The sequence below is a fragment of the Balaenoptera borealis genome, assembly GCF_965194805.1.
Source record: "Balaenoptera borealis genome assembly, chromosome: 5".
NCBI classification, from domain to species: domain Eukaryota; kingdom Metazoa; phylum Chordata; class Mammalia; order Artiodactyla; family Balaenopteridae; genus Balaenoptera; species Balaenoptera borealis.
The window spans coordinates 137,719,014-137,737,185 of NC_138862.1; the positions used below are offsets into that span (position 1 = coordinate 137,719,014).

At 37.7% G+C, this 18,172-nt stretch overlaps 1 protein-coding gene across 20 annotated transcripts in view; it reads right to left on the minus strand.

Annotated features, from left to right (window-relative positions):
- TBC1D5 (TBC1 domain family member 5) overlaps positions 1 to 18,172 on the minus strand; it is a 530,543-nt gene that overhangs the window by 337,975 nt on the left and 174,396 nt on the right. The window contains exon 1 of one of the 20 annotated variants that reach the window (XM_082392675.1): positions 7,316 to 7,445. The exons of the other annotated variants lie outside the window; for them this stretch is intronic. The gene's annotated coding sequence lies outside the window, so the exon portion shown is untranslated. Of the gene's footprint in view, positions 1 to 7,315; positions 7,446 to 18,172 lie in introns of those variants that run through there. 20 annotated transcript variants of the gene reach the window in all.

Consider the following 18,172-nt stretch of genomic DNA (forward strand, 5'->3'; position numbering starts at 1 on the left):
AATTGTATTATTCAAGTGCTGTCTATTAAATACCTCAGTGTAGGTACAGGACTACAATGAGGGTCTACACACTGAGAGCAATGATCAAAAGAAAATTAACACAGATTTAATCCTTATAATTAACAGGCTATTAGAACAAGAATTTTAGGGTAAACAATCCACTATAAATATACCAGATTCACAAACGATACACACAATCAGAAGTATGTAGAATATACGAAAGGTTCACAGGTGGGCTTAAATATTTTATATTACAAAATAGGAATATGTTTGGCCTTTCAATATCCAAATGCTATAAAGTAATAGAACGTGGCACTTGTGACCATATAAACAAGAGGAAATTGAGCATTATAAAGAGTTAAAGTGGCCTGACAAAAAGCTCTCCAGCATGTATGCTCATATGGTTTCAGAGCTCTCTTGAATACATGCTCACAAAGCAAAGATTGGGAAAGCAGCTCAGCCTAGTAACCAAGCATTTTGTTTATTATAGCCTTCCATTGCTATTGCCGTATTTTATATGTATAGACACCACCTCTAGCCTTTACACTATTCGGTCAGCTTTTCATAAAATCAAGAGAACTACAACAATTAGGAGTTCAGGAAGAATGAGCAAAACAGAAAATGAAAAGAGAAAACAGTCACAGTAACTTGGTCAATTACATTAAACTGATGATGATACCAAGAACAAGGAAAAGAAATAAATGGCTACTCTTCGCATACGCAGCACATCAAATCAAGCATTTCGGTCAAAAAACAAACAAAAAACATCCCTTCAGTGCAAGCTGGGGAGGCCTGACTTGTTTCCAGAAGCCTATGAGCAACTGTGAGGAGATCTGTCTAAAAGTCCACGGGGATCTTATATTTATCCCTTGGCTATTAGTAAGTGGTAGGGCTGCGAAACCCAAAGAAACTTTACTAAAAACAGTACTTTTAATTAAACAATAATAACAGCAAAAACAGCATTTATTAGGAAGCAGGCACTGTTTAGGCACTTTTACTTTTCAACCTTACAATTCCTCTGTGTGGCAGACACTCTTCATTATCCCCTTTTATGATTAGGCAACCACAGAGAAGTTAGAGAACTTAGAGTCACAGAGCTGTTAGTGGCAAAACCACCTCAGGATTTACAGGATAAAAAGTTTTCTTTATTGTTATGTTAAATATAATTCACAGGCAGACCTCAGACATACTGCGGGTTCGGTTCCAGACCACCGCAATAGAGCAAGTATCGCAATAGAGTCACTGGAATATTTTGGTTTCCCGGTGAATTGGAAAGTTATGTTTATGCTATACTGTACTCTATTATGTGTGCAATAGCATGTCTAAAAAATGTACCTACCTTAATTAAAAATACTTTATTGCTAAAATATGTTAATGATCAGCTGACAACGCAGGGTTGCCACAAACCCTCAAATTTGTTAAAAAACACCATGATCTGCAAAACACAATAAAACGAGGTATGCTTGTAAGGCAAAGCATTCTAGTTTACTTTGCTCCCATACAAGCTTTGCAAAATCTAGGATTAAAAGTTCAACAGGCCCTTTATATTTACCGGGTATATGTGCCCTCCCAAATCACCATCTGAGAATAAATGCGTTATCTAGCGAGAAAAGAAAATAACAAGTAAGCCATGGATGCAGACATAGTTTATATACGCCTCAGCAAAATTATAATTTATGAGGAAGCCACACGGCCTTTGGAGTCACTATCAAACAGCCAAAATTGTGAACTACTTAAACCCCGCAATGCTATGATTCACGTTACGCCAATCACTGCCATTCCAGCAGCATCACTGAGGGGAGGCCAGCTGCTCAGAAGCACCACCTGATCCTCTCTAGCCAGAGGAGCCTACACAAAAACATCTACTTTCCTCCCTCCGCAGTTTCATTCACACCCCTTTCCCTCCTGATGAGGCCTTTCCCATTCACTTTTCTAAATGCTAGACATAATCTGAACACCCATCTTTTCCTCTGTGGACCAATGCCAGAAGTCATTTCTCCCTGCTCCTCCATAGCAGTACTTCCCTCATGTGATGGACCACAGGAGCCTGCAGGACAATATTAAGCCATAAATACTAGCAGTTAGAATATGAAGAACTACGTTTGTTCTAAATACCTTTTGGTCAACAGCATTAGTACAGATTTTTCCTACAGAGAGAAGGTATGTAATTGAAGACTTCAGTAGAAAGTAAAAATTTTTGATTCAAGTTTTTGCTTCCCCTCTGTAGTGTGACCACTCCTAACCCCCTAATTGTAGATTCATCTCTCACTGACACTCTGGCAATATCCTCCCCTAACTGGTCTCCCAGCTTACATTCTTCCTTGCTGCTGTCAACAGTGTTGATTGCCTTTCCGACAAAATTCAAATTTTGTTCGGTCCAAGTGCTCCTGGAGAGATACCCAGGGGGGTAGTTATAATTGGTCTAAGCCAATCATGATGGTCCCATTTCCTGTGTCAGATTGGCTGGGATGAGCCATTCGATGTGAATGGAAGTTGCCCAAGGGCTTCTAGAGGTTTTTCTCTCAATTACAAAGACATATACTCTTTTTTTTTTTTTAAACATCTTTATTGGAGTATAATTGCTTTACAATGGTGTGTTAGTTTCTGCTTTATAACAAAGTGAATCAGTTATACATACACATATGTTCCCATATCTCTTCCCTCTTGCATCTCCCTCCCTCCCACCCTCCCTATCCCACCCCTCTAGGTGGTCACAAAGCACCAAGCTGATCTCCCTGTGCTATGCGGTTGCTTCCCACTAGCAGTGGATTAACCAACCTAGATTCACCCTACCTCTAGCCATCTTGCTATAGGTAATAACAGAATCCTTACTGTATAACCCAACTGAGATTTCCTGTTACTGCCAGATTTCACAGCCTAGCATACCCACCTCCTACAGTCCATTATCACACAACATCCAATGCGATTTTTTTCCATTGTAAACTGTTTCCCAACATACTTAGCATAAAATCCAAACTCCTGTTAAGAGGCCCTGAATCCAGACCCACGCCTAACCCTCTGACCCCACTCTCCCCTCGGTCAGGATGCTCTGGCCACACAGGACTTCTTTCTGCTCCTTAAACAAAAATCCAGCTCAGTGCCACTTTAGGTCTTCGCACAACCCCATTTCCTCTGCTGGGACGCTCCGCCCCTTAATATCCTTCAGCTATCTGCTCACATTCAGGGCAGTGCAGAAAGCTTTTCCTGGAGCATATCTAATCCACTGGCAAATCTTGTTGGTCCTACCTTCCAAACAAAATCAAGCATTAGGCCGTTCTGTACCACAACCACCCTGACCCAGGTCACTGCCAACCCCGGCACGGACTATTTAATTTCCTCCAATACGGCTCCCTGTTTCCAACCTGGCTGGTCATCTACGGTCCATCGACCCACAGCAGCCTGTGTGATCCACCTAAGATTTTAACTCAGCTCGTGCCTCACCTCTGCTCAAAGCTTTCCACTGGCTTCCCATCTCACTCAGAAGAAAACAAAACATCTTCACCGGACTCCACAGGATCTTGCCCCCAGCACCGCTTTTTCTGAGCTTTTACCCTACAGCTCCCCCTGCCCCTGCCGCTCAGGCTCTCCAGGCCTCATGGCCTCTCCGCAGCTCCTCACATGTGCTAGGCAAGTTCTTGCCGCCGGGGGGCCTTTGTATAATACTTTCCTCAGTTCCTAAACGCTTCCGTGAGGTATCCATCCTCAGAGATGGCTCTCCCACACTGCCTTTCAAAGTCCAGGTTCAACCGTCACCTCATTTGTTAGGTGACCCATGATCACAGGGCCACACTCGGCACACCCCCTCCCTTACTCTTCATCCCATTATCCAGCTTTACTTAGAACATGTATCACTACCTCACACAGTACACACTTACTCGTGTTTTGTTTAGTGTCCATCACCCCCTATTATAAATTCTATGAATGCAAAGGCTTTGCCTATTTTATGCACTTCTGTATCTCCCGTACCTGGAAGGTACCCTTATTTTTTTATTATGGCATTCCTGATGACAGTTTGGACGAATCCAATAAAGTACAATGAGAGAAGCCTAATTTGAGTCCCAGTTAGTTATTAATTTAAATCAGTTTTTCAAGAATTCCTAGGTACATGTTAGGGATGTATATTAGCACAAAATACATGAAAGAGATTAGAATTAAAGATATTTGAGAAGACAAATCCCATAGAATGGACTAGAAATTAGGAAGATCCTCTAATAAGAATTACTCTAAAGAATCAAGGACTGGTCCCTCTGGGTGAGAGGCAGCACAAGACCCTGGGCTCTCTCTTGGGAGAGCCTGCGGCAGCTGAACAAACACTCGGTGGTGCTGCTCAGAAACACAGCATGGGAGGAGACAGCCCAGGTTCCCTGTAGACCAGCAGGTTCTCAGACACCCCACACCCCCCCACACACACACAGACACACACACACTCTTCTGCCACCTGCACGCACCACACTCTACAGTGGCCAAACTGCTCCCTTTTAACAGTGCCCATTGGTTAGAAATGCTCCACGGAAGCCAAGGAAGACCAAAGACGGCAAGAAATCCGCACATTTTACCCAACCTGTGATCCGTGCTCTGTGAGTCAAGCCCAACCACTTACTGAAAAAATAACCCATGTCTTGTTCAGGGCTGGAACCAGAAGGTTAGCGGCTCAATATACTAGTACAGTGGGTGAGAACTGGCATAAGCCCTTGCATTCCAACTGTAAATGCTTAGATTTTGAGAAATTTCTGAGAAACTAGTAACATATTATTAACTGTTATGTCATATGCAAGCTTTACAAAGTTAGCCATCCCACAAATAAACAATAAAAGGACCACACACAGGCCAATGATGAGAATGTGTCATAAACCCATGACTGCGATTAATCAAATTAATGAAGTTCCTGACAAAAGTTAACCACTGGAATTTCTAAGTTTCCTTATATAAATTACCAAAACAAACAAAGAAAAAAGGAATAGTATTTCAATGATAAAAGTAGAGTTTGAAAGTATTTTAGAATAACATCTGGTTTATATTTGACATCAAGTAGATGATATCTTGTGGCTAATCTTTTAAGTCAATTTTATTAAAAATATACAAACACAAAGAAGGTATGCTATACAACTAACTCTATATCTCCTCTTGTTTTGAAAGATTTTTTCCTTTTATTTCGATTATCTCAATTATCTTTCTCTTCAGAAGAAATTAAATTCTAGCTAAAAGATATTTTTTCTATTTGTTAATTTCATGTAAGACCTATCTCATGACTAACATGAGAATTAAATAAGATCACGTGTGGGAATACATACCAAAAACTGTAGTGGAACCAAGGTTCTGCGTTGTAGTTTACTGACAATAATAATCAATATTAACATTTTTTATATAAGATAGCAGATGTATGATTAACTACATCTTTTTAAGGTTATATTGATACTTTTACTAAGTAAAAGTGGTGCAGACTGTAAGTAGAGAGCAAGAATTATCTGGAAGAGGGAGGCAGAGAAACATCCTGTGGGAGGGCTCAGGGGAGACACAGGACGTGCACGTTCCATTCAGAGTCCTGAGGAGTCAGGCTCAGCTTGGTTGATAATCAGGCTCAGTAAGGAAGTGGAGACTATATGTATAAGGCTTGACTTGCAGACCACACTAAGATCCTGAGCTGTTTCCTAAGGACAGTGGAAGCTACTGAATAACTTTAGGTAAAGAGGAGAGAACGCGGGCTGTGGCTTCTCCACATTTACTCTTTCTTCAGCTATACAAAACTGCATCCCTCAAAACTTCCATACATATGGCTCCTCTGTCTGGCATTACTTTCCTCGCCTTCTTTGCTTAACCAACTGCTACCTGTCCTTAAGATTAAGCTCAAAAGTCACCTTCCCCCACCTTACTTCAGACGCCCATTTACCTTGTGTACAACTCCACACTAAAGTGAACCATTCTTCAGTATAATGGTTGGTTTTCCACTAACCTCTACTCTTTCTAAGGATAGAGGATGTGTTTTATTCATCTATACTCCAAGGAACGAATACACAAGCACTTGCAAAAATCATTATTCAATGAATCAACAAAACCCAAGACACGATTTAGTATAATTCCCAGATATGAGGACTTATTGAATTATACTTGCTCCTATACATAAGCATACAAATTGGCCTCACAGTATGTCATAGGAACAAATACTGCCTTAAATTACACTGAGCTACAAGAGCTGAGCTATGCCGCATACTGTTTAATATGACCTAAAACACTTATTTAACAAATACATGTTGAATACCTACTAGGGGCCAAGTACCACAGCACTGTTCCTCAAAAGAAACGCAAATTCAATAAGCAGTGAGCTTAATTCTATATACTACTTGGTGAAAATTACCACTGTGATACTGTATGTTACAACAGCACTGAAATGTAATACTCACTTCCAACCATAACTTTGGACATTCTCACATCAGATAACAAACTAGATTACTCAGAATGTTTTCTTTTCCACAAAATCAAAAACCTTTTTGAAATGTCAGCCTTGAACATCATAAAATTATACAGAATGATGAGGAACCAAGCCTATAGTGCATATAAATATGAGAGCATATTAGACTGCATTTAATTACCAATTCAAACAACAACCTGATCTAACCTTTGACAAGTAAAATAAATGTTCTGAATAATTTAACTAAAGCAAACATTTGCTGTTAATGCTGCTAATTATAGTAAGAGCTGGAAAGAGAAGGGAAGAGAGATGACGAAGGGAAGAGAAGGGGAGATGGAATTTTTTTAATTAAGGTTGAGATCTGCAACTATTCTTTGAAACATGATTTTTTTCAATGAATTCAATTCGCATAAAAGGGCAAACTCAGTTGAGCAAAGTTGCTTTATGAATACTCAGATAAAGTAACATTTATAGCTGATTAGAGAGCCCACTCTTTCAGCCAGTAAAAATCACTAGATTATCATGGGGAGGGGAAAACTAGGTACAGATGAATTAGGGTATAACTGCCCCCCCTTTCATTCAAGGGGCTCAAAGTTTAGTGAGAAAAAGCTGAGGAAACAGGTTGCCAGCCTTAGCATTAATTAATCAATTGAAATAATAAAAATAAAAATACAGATGCCCAGTTTAATCTGAATTTTAGAAAAACAACAAAAGCAATATTTGGAACATGCTTAAACTAAATGTATTCATTACTTATCTGATTGTGCACCCTGTATTTTATCTGACAGCCCTACAAGTAGATAAATGAAGACAAGTATTTATGGGAAAATATGTGGTATATCCACTGTAGGAGCTCCAGGATTAAATGAGACCAAAACTGTCAAAAGGTGAGATCCCCAAAGAACTCACCCTCAGGCAGGAAAGAGTTGTTTTTCCAGAGCTGCTATCTGATTGCTAATGGGAAAGACCAAAATACACTGCACAAATGGACAGCTCCAGCCCACCGGAACTTGTTTTTCAATTGTCCTAAGAAAAGGAACTATAAAAAAAATACAATAAACAAATGAACAAACAAATGTCTTAATGGAAATCATCAGCTATTAAATAGCAGAAAAATGAAACATCCTGACAAAACTCCAAGAGCCACCGAGGACCCTGCTGAGTGGAAAGAGAGTACAGGACTACTCTTATATTGAGATTATTATCTTTACCCCTGAGAGGAGGTGCATTTAGAAATAAAAAATCCAAAGAAAATTGGACTTTGTTAATTTGTTGAGACCACTCTTATTCAAATATATAATCTTCTCATTTGTGTATTATAAATGTTAACTATGATTGATACTGCACAAGAATCTAAGGTATGATAAGCTCTTAGTGTAGCCTTAAATTTAAAATAATTATTCAATAATGCGTAATGTGAAGACAAGTTATACTCCATATGAAAACTGCCAACTTAACTGATTAGTGACTTCAAAAGGGACTACCCTATTTGCTCATGTAGTCTAAGCTTCCACATGAGAACCAAGAAGCCTCAATATGAACATGAAAATGTTTCAATTATAGTAGAAGGTCATCATTATTAATAGAGGCAAGAAAAACTCCAAATCCCCAACTTGATGACATATAAATATATATAGATTTTATATAATTGATAACAGAAAATGGCAATCATTTAAAATATTAAAACTTACCATAAAATAATGAATATGACTTGAGGGTTTCTCTCAGAATCTTTGATATCCAGGTTGATTGTAATTATTTCATCTTTACCCAAAAGATATGTGTGCATGTAACTTCTGTATGTGTTCTAACACCAAAACCATTTAGATGTCCATGTAAAAACACTGATATATATGTGTAGCTTAAAAATGTAAACATTATAGGCTCTCAAAATAAGAATTAAAATATTTAGGTTTCACTTTTATGAGAGGGAAAGTTTCAAGCACTGACAAAATGGAAGATGGATAAAGAAGAAAGGGCTAATTATAAAGACAGAAGACAATACATACCACTCACATAATATCCTGATGTCACGAACACTACGGCTATACTAAAAAAAATTTCAAGACGTTAATGCATACTAAAAAACAAAATAATTCCATGAACTCCATATAGAGCCAATGAAGGCCCAAAAGGGTTTACCAAAGGGTACAACTAACAAAACTGTATAAATACACAGATAGTGATGTGGGTACACAGGGACAACAGGGGAACTACACAAATCCTATCCCAATCACCAGAGAATTTCACCGGCAAAAAGAGATACCTCTTCTTCCTGCGTATATGCTTTAGGCAGAAGACAGCAGCACACTAGCTCCAATATTTCATTGAATACCACAAAAAAATGTTTAAAAATACATTAAATTAGATATGTATAATTCTTGCCATACTGATTTAAATGAAATCACTGTAGAATTTTTAAGACTTTGATAATTTGCTCCTAAACTTCGGTAAATAATTTAAAAGTAGATGACAAACTTCACGCCATGCTTTCCTATTTGTAAAACAATGACACAGTCATTTGGAATTACAATGTGCTATTTATACACTGAACGAGATATATAGATATCTGAAGGCCCTGAAAACTGTGTCACGTCTGGAAATTTTGTCCTAGTTTCTAACGGGAATAAACAGGATCAAGCACTTTAAGTGTTATTATTACAAGTAATTTTTTCCTATAAAAATAGAGGCTTTCAAAACCAAATAATTTTCCCCCACAAGCCCAAATATACTTTTATGTGTACATTTTTACGAAGTCTTCCTTAGCAAAGAAATGTTTTCATGCTATAACTTTTAAAACTATAAATGTATATTTTAAATTTCCAGGATTTTAAATCCTACAAAATCAAGTAAAAGATTAAGATGGCCAATTACTCTTAATACAGTAGGAAGATTCTGCTGAAGTTGTGTAAAGCTCTAAGTTTTTAAGCAAATATTTGAGAAAGGTCACTACTTATTTAAATGTAGTAACAATATAAGTGGTCAAAGCAGTAAATTTACAGAGTTTAATTATAAAATACACGTGTATGGCCTATTCTCTTTCTCATATTCAGAAACGAATACTTTGCTTTCTAATATAATATGCGTTATTTATATATAGCATGTACATCCCTTGAAACACCAGCATTATTCCTTACAAAATTTTTCTAGTGATTTACTGACAGAGAGCCTTAGCACCAAAAAAGAAAAAAAAGTATGAAAACGTTACTACTAGAATTTAATATTGGACATGGTGAGTGAAATTCTTGATATATTTATTTAAACCATCTCATTTCAAAAATAATTTTATTAAGTACTCTATAGAATTTTGTGCAAAACAACAACTGTGAGCCCACATGGCAGGGCACATACATGTATCTATAGTTAAATAAGCAACCAAATATAAAAATGGATCATAAAACGATTTTATTAGAAGCATGTGAACACAAAACTAAATTTTGAGATATACTTTATTAACATTTAATGTAATCTTATTTTGAGGACAAACCTAGTAATTTTACTAGATTTTAAAACTTCTAAACTGAAATTTTAAAAGTGAAATTGCTGGATTAAATCCTTTGCCCATCGCTAACTCTAATAAAATACTGTCAAACTCCTATCCAAAGTCACTGTTCCAAATTACGTGTTGATGTGGGAGAGTCCCCAGTTCTTAGTATCATGAGCCATTTCACTTTTTGTCAGTCTGAATGTTATGAAATGGTATCTCACTGTGGTTTTAATGAGCATCTCCTTGACTACTTGATTGGAAATATTTTCATTTATTAGTCAGGGTTCTCTAGAGAAACAGAACCAATAGGAGACCAATATAGTACTTCATACTATATAAAATAGTATATATATATGTAAAATGGTATATATTTATATAAAGATATATATAGAGAGAGATATTTATTATAAAGAAATTGGCTCTCATGATTATGGAACCTAGAAAGTTCAATCATTAAAATAGGCAAGCAGGCTGGAGATTCAGGAAGAGCCAATGTTCTAGTCTCTCAGACAGGAGGAGACAATGTTCTGGTTTAAAGGCAGTAAGAGATGATGATATATATGAAGTCCAAGTCACTGCACTGTAGAATTCCTCTTGCTTGGGGGAAAGGTCAGCCTTTTGTGCTATTCAGAACTTCAACTGATTAGATGAGGCCCACCCATGTTGCGGGGGCCAATCTTCTTCCTACCCATTTAAATATTAATTTCATCCAAAACATCCTCACTGCAATACCCACAATAATGTCTGAGCAAATACCTGGGCACCCCATGGCCCAGTCAAGGTGACAAATAAAATGAACCATTCACATCTGTTTACTGGCCATTTGAGTCTCCTTTTCTGAGTGCTGACAGTTCATAGCTTTTGCCCAATTCTCAACTGGGCTGTCTTTTGCTTAATGATTTATATAGAATTTTTTTAAAAATCATGGATATGTAATAATTCTAATACTGTACTGAAAAAAAAAGTATAATGCACATTATATTATTAGTCAGGTATACTTTAAATGGTTCCCATATGTTGAATTATATTGCAGGATGCATTCTGGAAAAAACTGATTTAAAGAAAACCACATTTTCCCTGTGCACGTATGGTACAATGAACAACAGATTATGCTCCTGAACAAGAAAGAAACAGAAATAATTACGATAATACTTTGTTCAGTGTCTTTCTCTGTGCTAAGAAATGTTTGCAGAACTGATGATTATTAATATTTAAATGAATGCTTACCAAACTCCAGACACTATGCTTTATGTTATTATGCCATTCAATCTCCTCAGCAGTCTTATCAAAAAGGTGGCATTATTATCCCTATCTTGTACAGGTGGATATTGAGGCTCCCAGGTTAAGGACCTCAGCCCAAGGTCACACACCGAGTGGCTGGGACATGAATTCAGAATGTTTTAGAAATTCATTAATAACAAACAAACAAAAAAATTCATTGCAAGACGTCCCTCCTGGCTTTGCACCATGTACAGTGGCACTGGGAAAGGAACCTAAGGGAATAAAGAAGGAAAAGAGACAACATCCTTGCTATCTTGACACTAACAATCTGTCAGGAAGTAGAATATGGAAAATATATAGACCTGGTAATAAAAGACAGAACGTCACAGCAAAGGAGATATATTAAAAGAGCTCTAACCCTAAAAGGTCAAGGGATAATTACAAGGGACTAAATAGACTTCATGGAGAAAGCGAACTTATCTAGGACAGGCTCTGAAGGAAGAGTAACATTTTGACTGGCACAGATGGGCGGAGAGAGCTGAGCAGAGGTCAACTCAAGAAAGATTGTTCCAAAGGCAGCAAAATGAACAGCAAAATAGTAAATGCCTAGGTTTGCAAAAGGGAAATCTGTGATGAGAAAAAGGCAGCTGCAAAACAGACACATAATATTATAGCACACAAAATGCAAATTATTAACAACAAAGCTTTATATTTGAATAGCACTTTGCACTTTACAAAAACTTTCACATATACCATGTGATCTCAGCAGGAGTGACACTGTCCTTGAGGGGATGAAAATTGGTTATTGGGGTGGGGTGGGGGGAAATGTTAGATATTACAATGGCTTATGGCCCTCCAACAGGCCACAGTACATAAACAGACACGCAGTGCATCTGTGTACATCTGTGGTACTAAGACGTCACTGTGAAAGGAAGATGATTATGGGGACATTTTTTTAAAGATTTTTTTAGGGAAGCAGTAATGAAAAAAAGGTTGATCATCCCAACCATCTAGTGGGTAAGAAGGGTACCAGTCCTCTTTTTAAAAAGTACATGAGAAAAATAAAACTCGAAGAGTTAAATGAATGAATAAAGGAGAGCATCAGGTAGCTCACAGCAAAATGAAATGTTACTGTGTATACGAATACTTTGGGGGGATGTGTGTGTGTGCGCAACATAAAATAATGTGCAACCCCACTCATAATTAAAGAAATGTCAAGTAAAAAACTTGATGTAATTCTCATCAAATTTGCCAAATAATAAAAGGTGGATAATACCTAGTGTTGATAAGGATGTGGAGAAATATGTATTTTGATTTTGATTAACTTGATTATAGAAGCTCAAATTTTTGAAAAGCAACCTGGCAACAATTATCAAAATTACAAATGCATATACCCTTTGGTTCAGCAGTTCTACTGTGAGGAATTCATCCTACTGACATACCCTCTAGCCAAATCCATGCAGAAAGAGGTTGACTGTAACAGCCAAAAACTATAAACAACCTAAATACCCATCAATAAGGAACTGGTTTTATATATTTTGGTAATCCGGAAATGGAATAACACAGAGGCATTAAAACTGTAAATTCACTGATGTAGAAAATATACAAAGGATACTGAAATCAGCAAGTAGCAGAATATATATAGCATGACCCCCATTATTTTGTAAAAATATATAAATATAAGCTTGCTATGCATGAGGAAAGATGCTTCAGTTTAGAGCCCTGTGTATGCTTTAAAAAAACTAAACCATGAGGATGTATCCTATAAGAAATATTTGCTTTTAAAAACATTAAAATGACTTGTTCAAGTTCATACGATTAGGAAGCAGAGCTATTAATAAAATTCTATTCTTTCGACTCATACTCCACTTTATATTTCGTATTATATTACTTGATAAAGCTTACTACTGTTCAGAAAAATCCATTTGGTTAACTAAATATGGTAACTGTGGTTGCAAAATGCCTACTGAAATATAAATATACCTAACAGGTTCTCAATACCTTTCATGACCTACCCACATCTATCCTTCTAATCTTCTTCTCATCTTTTCATTCTCTAAAGATATCCAGTGTTTTCCTACCTCTCTCTATTTATTTGGGCAACTAGCCTTGGTCAAGGAAACCTATCCCAACCCATTCCTCTCTCTGAACCTTCCTTTTTTTTAAAAAAAAAAAAACTCTTCTATCCTCATGGCTTAACAAAGAATAGATAGTAAATATTGTCAAATTAATGAATAAATATCCATCAGACCCGATCCCACTAATCACTTCTCGAAGTTCATCTCACATATTCCATTCTCTCTGAAATGTTTCCTAACTCCTTTTCATTCAATTTTAAACTGATAAATTGAATAAATTCAGAAATTGGATCATGTAAAAGTCAGTCCCCTATTTCTACTTCAAATGAGAAAAAAGTAAGTGAAACAGAAGGTTTCTTTCTTCTAAGAGAACGAAAGGGGAAGAAGAGCCCAGAGAAGAGGCCCCAGACGGCACCAGCACCACGCTTTACCATTCCTGCAAAAGGAAGCCTCCAGTCTAACACTGTTGACACCAGGGACAGAGTCAGTTTCTAGGCTCAAACTGAGAAAATGTCTTTACTAACTACCTGACCTTAGGCAAGTTGGTTAAACGCCCTGTGCCTCAGTACCCTCAATGTAAAAGTGGGAAGTACACATTTCACAGGTTTTGTGAGGATTAAATAAATATCCCTGAAGGATTTACAACACCTGAAACATTCATAGTAAGCACTCAATAACTGTTAGCTATTATTGTTATTACCATCACTGTCACACTGTCACCGGTCTGGTGGATATATTTACTCAGCTAGGTGATCAGAACAAGATCAAAAACAAGATGGTGGGTTTCCCTGGTGGTGCAGTGGTTAAGAATCCGCCTCCCAATGCAGGGGACATGGGTTCAAGCCCTGGTCCGGGAAGATCCCACATGCCACGGAGCAACTAAGCCCGTGTGCCACAACTACTGAGCCTGCACGCTAGAGCCCGCGAGCCACAACTACTGAGCCTGCACTCTAGAGCCCGCGAGCCACAACTACTGAGCCTGCATGCCTAGAGCCCGTGCTCCGCAACAAGAGAAGCCACCGCAGTGAGAAGCCCATGCACCGCAACGAAGAGTAGCCCCTGCTCGTGGCAACTAGAGAAAGCCCGTGCGCAGCAACGAAGACCTAACGCAGCCAAAAATAAATAAATAAATTTAAAAAAACAAACAAACAAACAAAAAAACAAGATGGTACTTACAGTTCAAAAACACAGATCCTTTGAGGGTCCCATTAGATTTGTTCACTACCTTACACATTAAAATTAGATTTCATGTCATGTTTCCTCAATATGTCTCTTAAGGAAGGAAAGAAGGTAGTAAGCAGAAACTGGAGAAAGCAGGGGTGGCACAGGTGTAACATACATTCAACTGAATAAATACCTGTTGAATCCTCCCGCGTGCCAGACGCTAGGCTAGAAGATAATCATTTTGTGGTAAACAAGACAGTCAAAGTCTCGAAGAATTAATATTCTAGGTGAAGGCACATACTAAGTCAAGGATAAAATATAGTTCGCATGTCAAGTAGTGTCATATGTTATGAAGAAAATGTAAAGAGGATGAGGACACAGAATGACAGGGCAGGACTGAGAGCTTATTTGACAGCTGGGAGCTTATATAAGAAACTGTAGTCTTGGAAGGCCACAACCCAGAAAGTATATAATTCAACAGGAACAAGTGTACAAATACACACTTTATCTTTAGAATCAAAATACCAACCACAGGGGGTGGAAAGGGTTGATGGTTACAACTAAGCTCATCAGCAACAGCAAAGTAACTAGAGCTCATTTCTCTCTCTGGAGGAAGTGATCATAATTTAGATTAAAGGAACGCGAAAGGAAGTACAATATTTTAAAAGCAATAAGCATGGGAATTAACCCTTCCCCTCATAGCCTCTTCATTCTCTAGTTCCCCAAGGCACTCTTGCATATTTCAGTATTAGGCATAAAATATTATCCATCAGCCAAGCCTTTTACCTAGAATACTTGTATTTGCTTGGAAACTAAGTGGACAAAAATCTCCTCCAATTATTTACCTAAGTTCAAACACATTCTCAATTTTTTTCATGAGGAAAACTCATTTTTTACATTCCAATAATACATAAATCTGTTTTTTCCTTACAATTCAAAGATAAAATATTTAAGACAGAGCACTAGCTTATTTGACCTATTAATGCCAATATATAAAGAAAGCAAAAATATTGAAGCCTGAAACCAAATTTAAAAGTATAAATATCATTAAGTAAATCCAAGACCTTGAGTTGTTTTTGAGTAAAGGACAACTGTCGAAGGTCAGGAGCTCGCAGCCCAGTGTCTGGCATATCAAGTCCTAATAAGAGAGAACTAAGGGGGAGGATGAACCCATGAATGACCTGGGAAAAGAAAATTCTGGCGCCAACTCACCCAATCTCCGCTTCATGGGGCACAAAGGCAAAGCAAAATCTAAGTCTCTTCTTTCATTGATTAAAAATATTGCCCTTCCTAAAACCAATTTTAGTCAGAAACTGCTAATGGTAAGTATGCATTGGATAAATTTATTAATAGAGTCAGTATAAAAGAGAGTTTGTGAATTGTCTGATACGCCATTAGGCCCTTAATGGTTATCAGCCCTCTCAGCTGTGGAGGTAAATGACAAAAGAAAGTTTAGTCAGCTCTAGAAATTCTTCCGGATTTTGGTTTCATGTAGTATTATGCTTATGTTATTGTACGTTTTTTTCCAGAACAATTTATAAAGCAGATAAATCTGTAAATCTAGGAACTCAGTGTATGTCTGTTTCTCTCCTTCTCTGCTCCCCCCACCCCCATACAGACAGACAGACAGACACACACACACACACACACACACACCCTCTTCATTTTACTGCATAGTGAAGTACCTTCATGAAATGGAACTTCTAAAATATACTATCTTCTACCTATATAACCAAGATCAACATTGTATTTCCTTAAACCCGTGGTAAAGTTTTCTACAGCAATGGCGAGGAGAAGTAGGTAAGAGTTAGTATACAGACTCTCTTCCCTAAAGAAATAGAGCAAAAAGTAAAAGATGGAAATGAGGGCTGCCCATTCTAGAATTAGTACAACTGCACAGAATTAAATAACTTACTTTAGAAGTTTTCCAGCTTTCAGGATACTAAAGCATTATTTCTAACACATCAGGTGAAGAAATTTAATGACTGATGCAAAAATCTTAAACTACTCAAAAATGTCCATATTCTCTTCATTAATGGAAAACCAGTCTGATGCGTAAAAGACACCTCTTAGGACAGAAGCATGTCTCCTATCTAAAAGGTATTAAATGTACATGGATATAGGTCAAAGGATAAGGAAAATTTAACTAGAACAGAAAATCTGATTCAGATCCAAATTAACATCTTCCCCTTACCTCTTCCTTCTGGCAGAACTTGCAAAACCTGTAGCAACAAACTATCACTTCATTATCTTCCCACAAGACACTGGTGTTCTCTAACACTTCGCAATGCTTCTAAGATAGCATATCTGACATAACACCTCCACTTCTGTCCCACACTTAACAAGATAAAGAAAAGGAAGAAAGAGAGTAGACAACGTTGGTGTTAAAAGTGCGAGAACACAACCCTTCGTGAACATTCAAATTAACTATAGAGCTCAAACCATTTTCACTATTTTCCCATATAGGCATCTGACATGTTCTGAGTTTTCCGTTTAAAGTACTTAATACACTGTAGGCTCATTCATTCTGTGTTAACTGATGGCAATCATTAACTAATGGTAGGAGAACCAGTACCATTTAAACTAAAATATTACTAAAATAAAGCACAGTAATTAAAAATCCCATGGTGGTTGTTTTAATGATTTTTGTTTAATCAAAGTTGAGTAATCAAACACAGTCTTTGAAAAAGGCTATTTTTATTTTTTTACCTAAATAGGATCCCTCAAAGAGGGAGTAAATGGTAAGTCTTCAATTCAACTACCCAGTATCAAACTGTGTAACACATAGTGTTTAAGCTTTCTTCAGTGATAGTATTAAAATGAAGATGCAACTGATTAGTTCTGCCTGCTTTGTAATAATACCCAGAATCATGTGTAGTGATCTACATGCAAAAACATGCAAGATTTTCAGGGTTGAGCCACGAATTAAACCTAGAGATCAGGAAGTGCACGTATTTCTCTCCAACCAAACCCACTCACAAGGCTGTTTCCCAACAGGTTTATTTCAGTGCTTCTCAGTGTCTGTATACCTGCGGACAAGCGTTCAGAGGGCAGGAATCGGCCCATACACTGTGCTTTCAAGGCCCCGAGCACAGCTACATTTGCACATGACGCTTACTAAATCCTAGTTGAAAGGCATTTGACAATACAATTGCTGAAAAATTCAATGTTCACCCTGCATGTGAAATCTTGTGCCTTGTACCTTATGATTTCAGCAGTGCCATGTGTGCTGTGATAGTTAAGGGCCTGTCAGTGTTTCCATTATAAACTCTGGTTTTCAGAGGTTTGTATCTTGGCCTATAAAAATAGATTCCGGTCTGTAACTTGGCATAGAAAGTACTGGTATCAGCCCAAGAGAACATTTTTTGTTCCAACGATTAAAATAAAAATCTGTTTAGTAGTTTTAAGTTAAGAGAGTGTTAAAAAAAAAGGGGGGGGGGAGTATAGAATGTTTTTAAAAACACACAAAAAACCCAATGCTCTGTGCCTCACTCACTGCTTCATTTTAGATTTTGAAATGATTAACACAATATAAACCAATGATACTGCGTAAATGAAAAGCCTAAAAAGGGTTTTAATTAAAAACATTATGGTCTGGGACTTCCCTGGTGGCGCAGTGGTTAAGAATTTGCCCGCCAATGCAGAGGTCACAGGTTTGATCTCTGGTCCGGGAAGATCACACATGCCGCGGAGCAACTAAGCCCGTGCACCACAACTACTGAGCGCCTGCGCTCTAAAGCCCGCGAGCCACAACTACTGAGCCCGCGTGGCACAAGTACTGAAGCCCGCGCGCCTAGAGCCCATGCTCCGCAACAA